Below are 11,087 nucleotides of genomic sequence, written 5' to 3'. Positions count from 1 at the left end.
TTCCCTGTCTGTCCAGAGTCCTCTATTTTATCTCTGCTTTTTATCAGTCATTTACAAAAGGCTCTCCAGCTGCAGGCAAGCAAAGAGATGAAAGGCTTCAACAACATGGAAGCACAAGCTGATCTGCCCTTTGTAGTTAACCCGAGTTTATCTGAAGCTCATTGTCAAAATAGTTAAATGATACAACGTGTATGATGCAACCATACATACAAGAACACCTTGTGAGTCACCATAGAACCAATACAACTGGTGAAACTGGGGCAAAAGACTGGTGGATTCATTAATTCCCCATGAATTCAATGGGAAGGATCCTAATCCCAAACATGTTTACACAAATGTTAATCTCATCCATTTCAGTGGCCACATCCCTGCTACATTCTGCATAGTTTAACTCCAGCGACCCAACTCATGATGACCATTCCTAAATAAATATTACTTATTTATCTGTTTTCATATTCAGCCCATCCTGTCTGAAGACCAAGTGAGGAGGATTTCTGCTTCCAAATGAATCGATATCAAATACAAGATTGGCATGGTTTTTAAACAGGGAAATATCAGTATGAAAAGAAATTCATTCACCTTTTTCCTCCCTTGCTAGCTTTATTACCACCCTTCCCCCTCTGTCCCAAATGCTATGAAACAATACATGCAACTATGGAAATATTTTCACTGGAAACTCAGTCATAAAATACATGCTTGTACGATGGCCAAATTAGATGTCACAGAGCAGGTGTATTCAACAATCTCCCATCAAAAAAAGAAGGAAACAAAAACAGGTGCTATGAGCTTCAGTGGAGGAATGGAAACAGTTGCATTATCCTTCCTTTGCCAACCATTTCCCCACTCAAAAACACTCCTTCCAATTGTTTTTTCCACTCACAGAATCATGGAATATGGAATCTTTACCCCACTGGATGGAAAAACAGGTGGGTGGATGCGATGAGGGGGGATTAGAATAGAAAAATGGCACAGTCAAAAGATGGCCATCAAAAGCTTGTTGTGCAAAGGACTGCTCAATGCTGTACTTGCAGGGCTTTTTTTTTTTCAGTTGAAGCTCACCAGAACTCAGTTCTGGCACCTCTCAGGTGGGCACTATTGCCATTCTAAAAGAATGAGGAAGGCATTCATGGTGAGTTATTTTTCTAGAAAAAAAGCACTGTGAATTTGTATGTCTTTACCTGGTGGGTGGGTGTGTATACTTTCCCTTTCTGCAGTTCCTTACATCATCTGGCCAGAACTTGAAGAAGGAGACTGCTTTCTGGAGACTACCCTGTGAGGAGCTATGCAAAAACCTTGAGTCCATTTGGGACCTAGATTGAGTCACCCCTGGATCACTCTGTGTCCCATCAGGGTTTCTCCAAAGTGCCAGATCAGGGCCAAACTCAGATTGGTTTGGGGCCCTCATTGATACATCTTTCTCACCTGAATATCCTCTTCAGGAAGTTCTGCTTTCCTAAATGTGATGGTGATTATCCTCATCATTATAACTACCGGTATATTAATCACCTTGTAGACAACCATTTCCTGGCAAGGTACAATAAAGACAATTTTAAAACGTTAAAAACCATAGCTGTCAACTTTTCCCTTTTCTTGCGAGGAATCCTATTCGGAATAAGGGAATTTCCCTTTTAAAAAGGGAAACGTTGACAGCTATGTTAGAAACACGAAACAGCAAATACATTTAAAACAAAACTAAAGCCGCACAAAATTGCCATGAGTGTCTAAGGCCCATTTATCCAGCTGGAAAAAAAAGAAATCTTCAATTGTTTCCGGAAAGTGCAGACACCGGGCGCCTGTTGTATCAAGACAAAAGTTAATTTTACTTTATATTCCAACCACTGATACAATCGTATTCTAAAATGGGGTAGGGAATCTGTGGTCCTCCAGATGTTGCAAGATGCCAACTCCCATCAGTAAGAACTGCAGTTCAGATGTCTGGCAACCCTGAAGGAAAAAGATATGCTTGAATATTGTGGTTTCGTTAAGTACAAAAAAAAAAAATGTAATCACTCGTATTGTCCAGGAAATCAACAGAATTCTCTAATGCGATCCTTTTTGGCTTTCACATATTTAACTGTAAGGAATACTCTAACAAATGAATGTATTATATGACTCAGATTTGATGACTAAACCGTACAAACTCTTGCCTGCGTACTCTCAACCCCAAATTCAGTTTTGCCTGGGAAAGAAAAGCTGTCAAATTTCATATGCATGCTAATGAGACAAGGCTGGGTGACGTGGTGTCATCTGTCTTTAGCAAGTCATGCTCTTTATAGAAGCAATTGGGTCACAGAAAGGTGATGGGTTGGTCATGCATTACTTCATTGCCTTCTGCTGAAACAGGGAGCAAGAGGAGAATATAAAACATATTCTCTACTTGGTTTGGCATAGCTCGGTTTGTGTTGGCCACAACATTTATGGAATTAGCTGCTTATTGATTGTCATTTTTTGTACAGCTTTTTCCAGCACAATAGCACGAGAGTGTGACCACCTGGGGTGGTCACATACTCTGGTAGAGACATTTTGGGGAAAGGTCTTCACAGAAACTAACAGTACGACCCAACAAACTATTGCTCATGTTCCAGTACCGTATGTTCCAGCGTATAAGACAACTTTTTAACCCAGGAAAATCACCCCAAAAGTCGGGGTCATCTTATATGCTGGTTATACATGGAGCCACCTGTTGGGAAGAAGGACAGGGAGCTGGTGAGCAGAGGCGCTCCTTCTGTCATCACTCCTCCTCCCTCCCCACAGAAGGGGACACAGCCTCCTGTGACGCAGCGTGAGGCCTGCCTCTTCCATACAGGGATAGCGCGTGTTCGTTGGCCGCCGCTCTCTCTTCACTGCAGAAAGTCCTTCCAAGCACAGTGCTCACCCACCCGCCCGCCTGCCTGCTGCTGCCCTTGTGGGAGCCGGATCCGGCCTCCGTCGTGGCCGCACGGGGCTTCGCTCAGCCATGAAGAGCCTGCCTCGGCAAGGTGGTGTGCGGCTTTGGCTGGGGCTCCAAGGAGCTGGGCATCCCCACTGGTGAGGGCAGCAGAGGCCGAGGCGGCCACTCTTGGCCTTTTTCCAGAGGGAGAGAGGGAGGTGGGCCTCCCTCCCTCCGGGTGGCGGGTTCTGGTTTCGTTCCACCCACCAAACGCCTTGCCTCGGGGTGCTGCTGCTGCGACAGCAGAGGCAGTGGGAGGGGTGCGCGCTCTGCCCCTGGTGGCGCTTGGTGGGCGGCCAAACTCTATAATTTAACACCAAAAGTTGGGGGGGTTGTCTTATACGCCTAATCACAAAATACGCCAAACATATGGTGCTTGCAATTTTGCATATAGACTTTATTTTACACCCTAACAGCAGCAGGAATAATAATTACTGGAGAGCGTATTGGAAAAGTTCCGTGAGAGTTGGTGTTGGAGGCTTGTGGTCATTTATTAATGGAACTTTAAAGTTTGCTGTTTAAAGTTTGTCTTTAATTAAACAGGTTTTTGAATCTTAAATTCAGAAGATGCAGAGCAAATAAGCAGAAGAAATAGGAACATTAAAAAGAGCCTGCTGGATCAGGCCAGAGGCCCATCTAATCAGAGAGCATCCTGTCTTTACAGTGGCCAAGCAGGCAGTCTTGTCACAACACCAGCCACCTTTGAAGGTGAGCAGACCTGTGGGAAACCTACAAACAGGACCAGATTGTAACATACAGTTCTCAGAGGCACACTGTCTCAGAGAATGAGCTATGTGCTTTTATTGGATACCGAGTTGCTGATGGAAATGGCAAACCGTCAGGTATGGAAGGCAAACATCACAAAACTGTATTGTTTTTAGACTTTGCACCTTGAAGGAACCTTTTCCATCTCATTTGTTTACTGAGGACCTCCCACATTGTTATGGTGGACTCCCCACGACATGTTTTGAAGCTAGATAGGACTATTGATCCCCACTCTAAAATATACCACCCAATGCTCCCCTGTTCATTGACTGTAAAAAGGTAAATGACCATTGTTGTGGACCAACTGTCTTTCATGGAAATGTCTCCAACATTATTTGTGACACATATCCCCTAATAAGCAGCTGAGGAATTTCAGTGTTTCTTTGGAAGATAATTTGAAAAGCATACTAGATTAAAAAGAAAGGATGGATACAAAACTCAGAACATGAACTGTCTAGGTACTTGTCAGTTTCATTTCCTAAGCATCTTATATCCTCACTAAATCAAATACACACCAATCAATATTTTTTCCCCATTTCTATGGCAGGGATAGTCAACCAGGTGCCCTCCGGATATTGCTGGACTCGAACCCCCAGCCTGGCCTATGGTCATGAGAAATTCCCAGTGGATCGTGCAACACATGCTGCACTTACGATCACATCCTCCACATGGCATGAATCCATCTGGTATGCTTCCAGGTAACAGTCACCAACCAGCACACGACTCTGTTCCCTTCCAAATGAACTGCTTATAAGGTATTCCAGCTCAATCCCCACTGAAATGAGTCAAAGCTATACAGCAGCACAGTTTGGTGAACTGCACTTTCGGTGAACTGCTGCACAGCCTCAAGAAAAATGGGATTTGTTCTCTTCCATGCATAGGATAAGCCAACCACGAGCACAATTGGTACTTATTTCTTGCAAACGTGTCATAATCTTCTGTTTGAAGGTACAGTAAGTCATCAATCATTCGTAATCAGGTGAAAATGTGCTTTGCAGAGTAATTACCATGGGGTGGCCAGCTTTAAACTAAAATCAAAGATCCTGTTACTGAATACACTAAATATGAGATTAATTGTGCTGAAGGGACAGATGGAAATAATTGCATGGGGGCTGGGTGGGGAAAGCCTGGAGTGAAATCACAATACTGCTTTTTGTTTCAAAGGGCAGGATTTGTTTAATCCTGATTGCACACACAAAGGATAAACCCCCTAACCTGCAATTAATCATGCTGCCTAACACCTTTCCCTTTATTTCATTCATCGAAATAATGGGGAAATAGTCATCCGGATCAATAATCCTATAACAGGATGACAGTTAATGTAGCTAAAATGAGACCCAGCCAGCCTGATTAAGTATGACATACAGTCCATTGGCATGAGTTTCTGGAGAGGGGAGGTTGATGTGGTCACTTGGCCAGAAGCCCACAATCTCATCAGTCACAGGGGACTTCCAAATGGAAAATAATAAGAGCTCTCAACCTGTCCGGCAAATGAGGCACATAAGCATGTGCTTCAGTTTAAGGCTAATTGTGTATAGTGGGCTAAATGCCGAAAGGTATAATTGATATGCAGATGCCTAAAGCCAAGCTGGATGCCAACTACTACAGTCCGAAAGCCCACTTACTCCCCAATCTCGCTGTTCATTTCCATTTCAATCTGGTTCCAGGATCATGGTCTACATGAAACATTTGCCTTTGGAAGAGCTTCCCAAATTGACTTCAGGTGTTTCACTCAGTATTGAACCCAGATGCTTAACACATGCTTATGCAGTTGACTGGATGGCCTAGGGAACACTTAACCCCTTGTAGGACTGAACTTACAGTGATACAATCATAGCTTTTTAAAGCCAAAAGGACAGGAGGAATGAAAATGACCTCACGTGTTCGTGTTTGCACAGCCTTCAACATTCCATCCATATGTTTTGTTGGAAGTGGGCTCCCTTCCTTAAGAGATCTTGTATCACCCCATCCCAATGTCCATCAGGTACAGAGGATATATTATTTTGATAGGTGGACTGATTGTTGTGTAAAATCCTGTGCGGCACACATGACTTTAACATTCTTATCTGATTTTACTTATTTGATTCAATTGGGGTGGGGGTGGGGCTTCTGAATAATCATGAGCATGGAAAATCACTTATTTCCGTGTGGTGATGGCAGTACTGAATCAGTAGCTCATGTACTGCTAGATTGTACTCTTTATAAAGATTTGAGGTGTGCGGCTATTACCCCTCTACTACTATCCATACCAGGTCACTCAAGCATTGCTACGGTGTCTTTTCTTCTGGCAGATCAAGATAACCAGGTGACAGCAAAAACTGTAAAAGATTTAGCAGGGGCAAGTAGAATAAGATCTATTATTTGATTAACTTTCGAACATTCCTCTGCTTTTTTCTTTTAAAACAAAAGAAAGATTATTGGCTCACATGTTTTATCTGTAGCTAAAGAGCCATGTACCAACTGTCTCATTTTTACTGATGTAAACCTCCAGAATGTATTTTGTACAGCTAACTATTTAGCTCTAACCCCAGTATATTTTATCTTATTGCTATGGCTGGTGGCTAAGGCAAATAGTTTCTATCTATCAATCTATCTTCTGAACAAAGTGATCTGTGCCAACACAGCATCAAATCAAATTCAAACCTTCAGAAGACCCCCAAACTGGAACATCTCACACAGGCACCATTGCTTAGCTCTGGCCAATACAAGAAGCTCAGAGGAAACCAGAAATGAAACCAGTAGACCAGAATCCATCAGGTGGCACTTCTCTGACCCCTATACAGACTTCAAGTCAGGCTTTATTTCTGGTATGAACAATTAGGAGATTGATGGTCAGCTTCATTTCATTGTTGCCTTTGGGGGGGGGACAGAAGAGAAGAGAATGGCAACAAAACTGCAATTAGTTTGCTCTGCCTGTCATTGGCTCTGCCTCCACCTACTGCTAGGCCACACCCACCCCATTCATCTAAGCCCATGGCTTCCCCCAAAGTGTAGTTTGTTAAGGGTGCTGGGGACTGTTGCTCTGTGGTGTATGATGTAGGTGTCACCTTGGTCTCCCTGCCCTCCACCCTACCAATCCCATTGGGCACCAGCTGCCATGAGGAGTTTTGTATCACATTAGATTTGTGTATTGACATATTTCACTTTAATGCTCTGATACCAAACATATCTTCTCTGAAATAAGGTCTATTGGTTTTGAGTTAAACTTCAAGTAAGCATGCTTAGGATTGCGGCGTCATTTTAATTTTTAGCTTATGGTTTTGTTGTTGCTGTTATGTGAAAAGGGCCTTTTCTTCAAGCAATCACATGAGTCCAGCAACGAGGGAGGGTGCATTATTTGTTGGGTGTGGGTGTTTATGGTGATGCCCCCACTTTGGCACTGTCTGTGGTTCCTGGATACAGACTGCCTCCAGTATAACCCTGCTACATTAGCTGAGTCATGCCAAGTACTCCAGCTAATACACCGTGTGTTGGTACACACTAAAAACTGCATTTTCCCAGTAGTGATGTATGGAAGTGAGAGCTGGACCATAAAGAAGGCTGATCGCCGAAGAATTGATACTTTTGAATTATGGTGCTGGAGGAGACTCTTGAGAGTCCCATGGACTGCAAGAAGATCAAACCTATCCATTCTGAAGGAAATCAGCCCGGAGTGCTCACTGGAAGGACAGATCGTCAAGCTGAGGCTCCAATACTTTGGCCACCTCATGAGAAGAGAAGACTCCCTGGAAAAGACCCTGATGTTGGGAAAGATGGAGGGCACAAGGAGAAGGGGACAACAGAGCACGAGATGGTTGGACAGTGTTCTTGAAGCTACCAGCATGAGTTTGACCAAACTGCGGGAGGCAGTGGAAGACAGGAGGGCCTGGCGTGCTCTGGTCCATGGGGTCATGAAGAGTCGGACACGACTAAATGACTAAACAACAACAAAAACTGCATGCATTTAGGACAAATGTCTAATAAACAAGCATGCATGACCTTTTCCCATTCCAAAATAAGAACTGCAAGATGAGCACCCTTCCAAGTACATAGGTGTTGTAAGCCATAAGCCATTCACATTTGTAAGTGCTTGGAACTACAAAGAGTTATATGAAGTGCTAAGTACACTTCATTGTTCATTGTGGGAGAATTCAAAATCTGGCCTCTTGTCTTATAAACTCGTGGTAATCATACTAACATAACACATTCTGAATGAAGTGTTAACATTTTTTGTTGGCATCTCTCTCTTTTTTCAATAAATGTGCAGAATATATAGGGGAGGAAATACAATGAGGTCTGCGATCATGCACACTCGGGAGCAAACTCAATTAATCTGAGCGGGACTTAGTTCTGATGTATAGGATGGAAGTGATCAACAATTGTAGAAACTGTAGGAAGATCACAACAAGACACAGGAGGTTACGTTATATCTAGAAAGTTGGCAATTACTAGTTCAATATATTAGAAGAAAGCCCTGGGAAAAGATATGTGCTCTGAACAAATGGGCTTGTGACAAGATTTTTACATGGCAAAGTTCCTAGCATTTCACTAACAGTTCACTTTCATGCTTTATGTAATCTTTCATACAATGTAAGGGCCAATTCTGGAAATCTAATGGAATCTGGTGGAAGCTTAGCATTCATTTCCCAGGATAATTTTTCCCCAGGAAAAGTGCAACCTCGTTAACTCAGAAAATAGCGAGTTTTACATTGTCATTTCCCCATGGTTTTCACAATCATGTGACCACCATTTAAAATTTAGCATGGCATAGTAGTATGTCAATTGAAAAAGCCATAGTTCTATAATGCAACAGTTATTCCAATGTAAGAGGAGTGCTAAAAATCAGGACATTTTAAGTAGTGAAACTAATGCAATGAACTGCTCATCTGAATGCAACCTTGGAGAATTGGATCTGAACATGATAGGCAGCTGAGTAAATTGCTAACTCACCTTGGCCAAGTCACGTTCTTGCAGTATTAGTTCCTTATCCAAAACATGGGGAGAATAATAAGCTCTCAATTAAGTTTTGAGGACAAGCAAACTCATATTGTACATTTCTGTCCCGTCCCCTCCTTTGTAGCACTGATACTATGGAACCCCTTTCTAATGGAACTTCATCTCTTTCTATGGAACAGAAGGATTTATGTTGGAGGAAGCTCCTTTAGGGAGCCTTCGGATCCATCCAGCACATAGTTTTCTCAGCAAATATAGAAGATCTAAGTGCATCGTTTACCTTACATTTTGTTCTACCCGGTAACCTTTGTGGTTTAGACATGAGTTCTCCTTGGTGATTATAACACACTGCAAACCTTATATCTCAGGGAAAGAATGTGCGGCATGCTCAGTGCTGAAAAGAAGACAAAAACAGGCTTGCTTTCTCATGCGATAGAGTTCAGGTCTAGGCTACTTAGGAATCTTGAGGAATGAGTTGTGTTGTGATGTTGTGACAGTCTGGAGGAGGTGCTGAAGGGAAGGGCCGTGTCACACCGGTCTGCCTTGTGAAATTGTAATGCGAGTCAGGTATCTGCAACAGAATGTTGCAATATAGACTTGCAATATAGACTGCTCCAATTCAGGGTTCCAGCTGGCCGGCCAGCCAGCCATGCTGTTTTCCATGATGCTCCATTTATCACACACACACACACACCATTTTCATTTCAACCTTCTTTCAGCAATTAATCAGCTCCCTCTGCAGTGAAGTTCCCACAGTTACTGAAGACTTCTTTTAAAACGCCAGCAGACTTTAAGATTGAATCCTGATTTTATTAACTCACTTTTGGGGGTGAAGGAGGAAATAGTTGGCAACCAGAGCAACTGTGAGACAGTGTGTAGAGCAGTGGTGGAGAACCTCTAGCCTGCAGGCAAAATTTGGACCAGCCTGCTTCCTAAGTTCTCCCGCAAGGCCCAACACAATGCCCACCTGGCCCTCACCAGGTGTGTTATGTGACATCAGGTGTGGAGCAGTTAGAGATGCAGCTACATCAGCTGTGCAATGAGTTCCCATGGGGAGTCTGATCCATTAGTCAATCCCTGCAGATAGTGGGCTTCAAGGAGGCCAATCTGTGGTGCTTCAGAGCACTGTACAGCCCTCCTTGCCAGCCTCATGTGATGCTTTGATCACCCGATGACGTTGTGACGTCATGTGATTGACAGGTGAGTCCAACTGCTTGCTAAATTTGGCCTGTGAGGAGTAGGGAAGATAAGGATTTGGCCCACTAGCCTGATCAGGTTCCCTATATCTGATGTAGACTAATGTGTAAATATGGAAGGGCTGGAATGCTAAGACATGCTGAAGCCAGGTTCACAGTTAAAAGAGCTTGCTTTGTGGGTCCTCTTTTAATATTACTTCTGTCTCCAGCTGACATTAAACACCTGATTATCTTTCTCATCAAAACCACTAGTTCCTGTACAATGCATGTGACCTAGATGCATTCACCTGGCAATAAGTTCAATTCATTTTGTCTCACCTCCAACTTGTTGCAAGTAAATACGCATAGGATCACCCTGTGAATTTGATGAGATCGTAGATATTGTTAATCACAGACTATACCAAAATGCCTTTAATTAATATTACTTTTTTATATACAGCTACCTACAGGAGCTTGAGAGAGTTCCGGTCAGCAGAATGACAAGACAAAGTGTTACGAGAAGAATTGTAAGTGCAGAAAAACTTTCTTTTGTCCCTAATCTCTTGACTGTTTATTGAAGATACATTGTGAAAAGAAATTCTCAAAAATAATTTGTATTTATTGATTCAAAACCCATTGGATCCTCACAAGTGTGTTTAAACATTCATAACTCAGTGTAATCCATCCCCACATAACTTCTTTGAGGCTCTCCCTTTTCATGCCAGAAATTAGAAGGACAACTTCTATGGACTCTGATCAGACAAATAATGACAATGCCTTATTATTGTAAAATGAGAATGCTTTTGTGAATCCATCATGCAGCTGTCTTTCGCATTAAACTGAAGCATAGACTGCCAGTGTGCCTTTGGTCACCAGAGAGAAGTTGGTGGTGTTGCTTTCATTCATATACCGTATTTTTCGCTCTATAACACGCACCTGACCATAACACACACGTAGTTTTTAGAGGAGGTAAATCCGTAGGCATGCCACCCGTAGGCATTTCCACCATAACACGCACAGACATTTCCCCTTACTTTCTAAGAGGAAAAAAGTGAGTGTTATGGTGCAAAAAATACAGCATTTTTCCTCAGGACAATGAAATAGCCCAAAACTCTTACTGGGCTCCTCCGGAAAACCTCTTTATTTAGTGTTCATCCTGATTTGCTTACACCATGCAAGGAAAATATTTGAGCAAAACCGATACCATTCTGCTGCAAAGTGGATATTATTTGACAAGAATCTCTGCTACATGATGGTCTCCAGCTTCTGCCTTGGATTCCTAACTA

At 42.7% G+C, this 11,087-nt stretch overlaps 1 long non-coding RNA gene across 1 annotated transcript; it reads left to right on the top strand.

The window, feature by feature from the left end:
• The first annotated feature begins 1,235 nt into the window (after positions 1-1,235).
• On the top strand, positions 1,236-10,673 carry LOC309541189. The gene is made up of 3 exons (XR_014223664.1): positions 1,236-1,459; positions 4,242-4,392; positions 10,262-10,673. It is a non-coding gene; the product is annotated as an uncharacterized lncRNA (long non-coding RNA).
• Positions 10,674-11,087: the final 414 nt, after the last annotated feature.

This window comes from Podarcis vaucheri, assembly GCF_965113315.1.
Source record: "Podarcis vaucheri genome assembly, chromosome: 10".
Classification (NCBI taxonomy): Eukaryota; Metazoa; Chordata; class Lepidosauria; order Squamata; family Lacertidae; genus Podarcis; species Podarcis vaucheri.
This window is presented reverse-complemented; position numbering and strand designations above follow the sequence as displayed.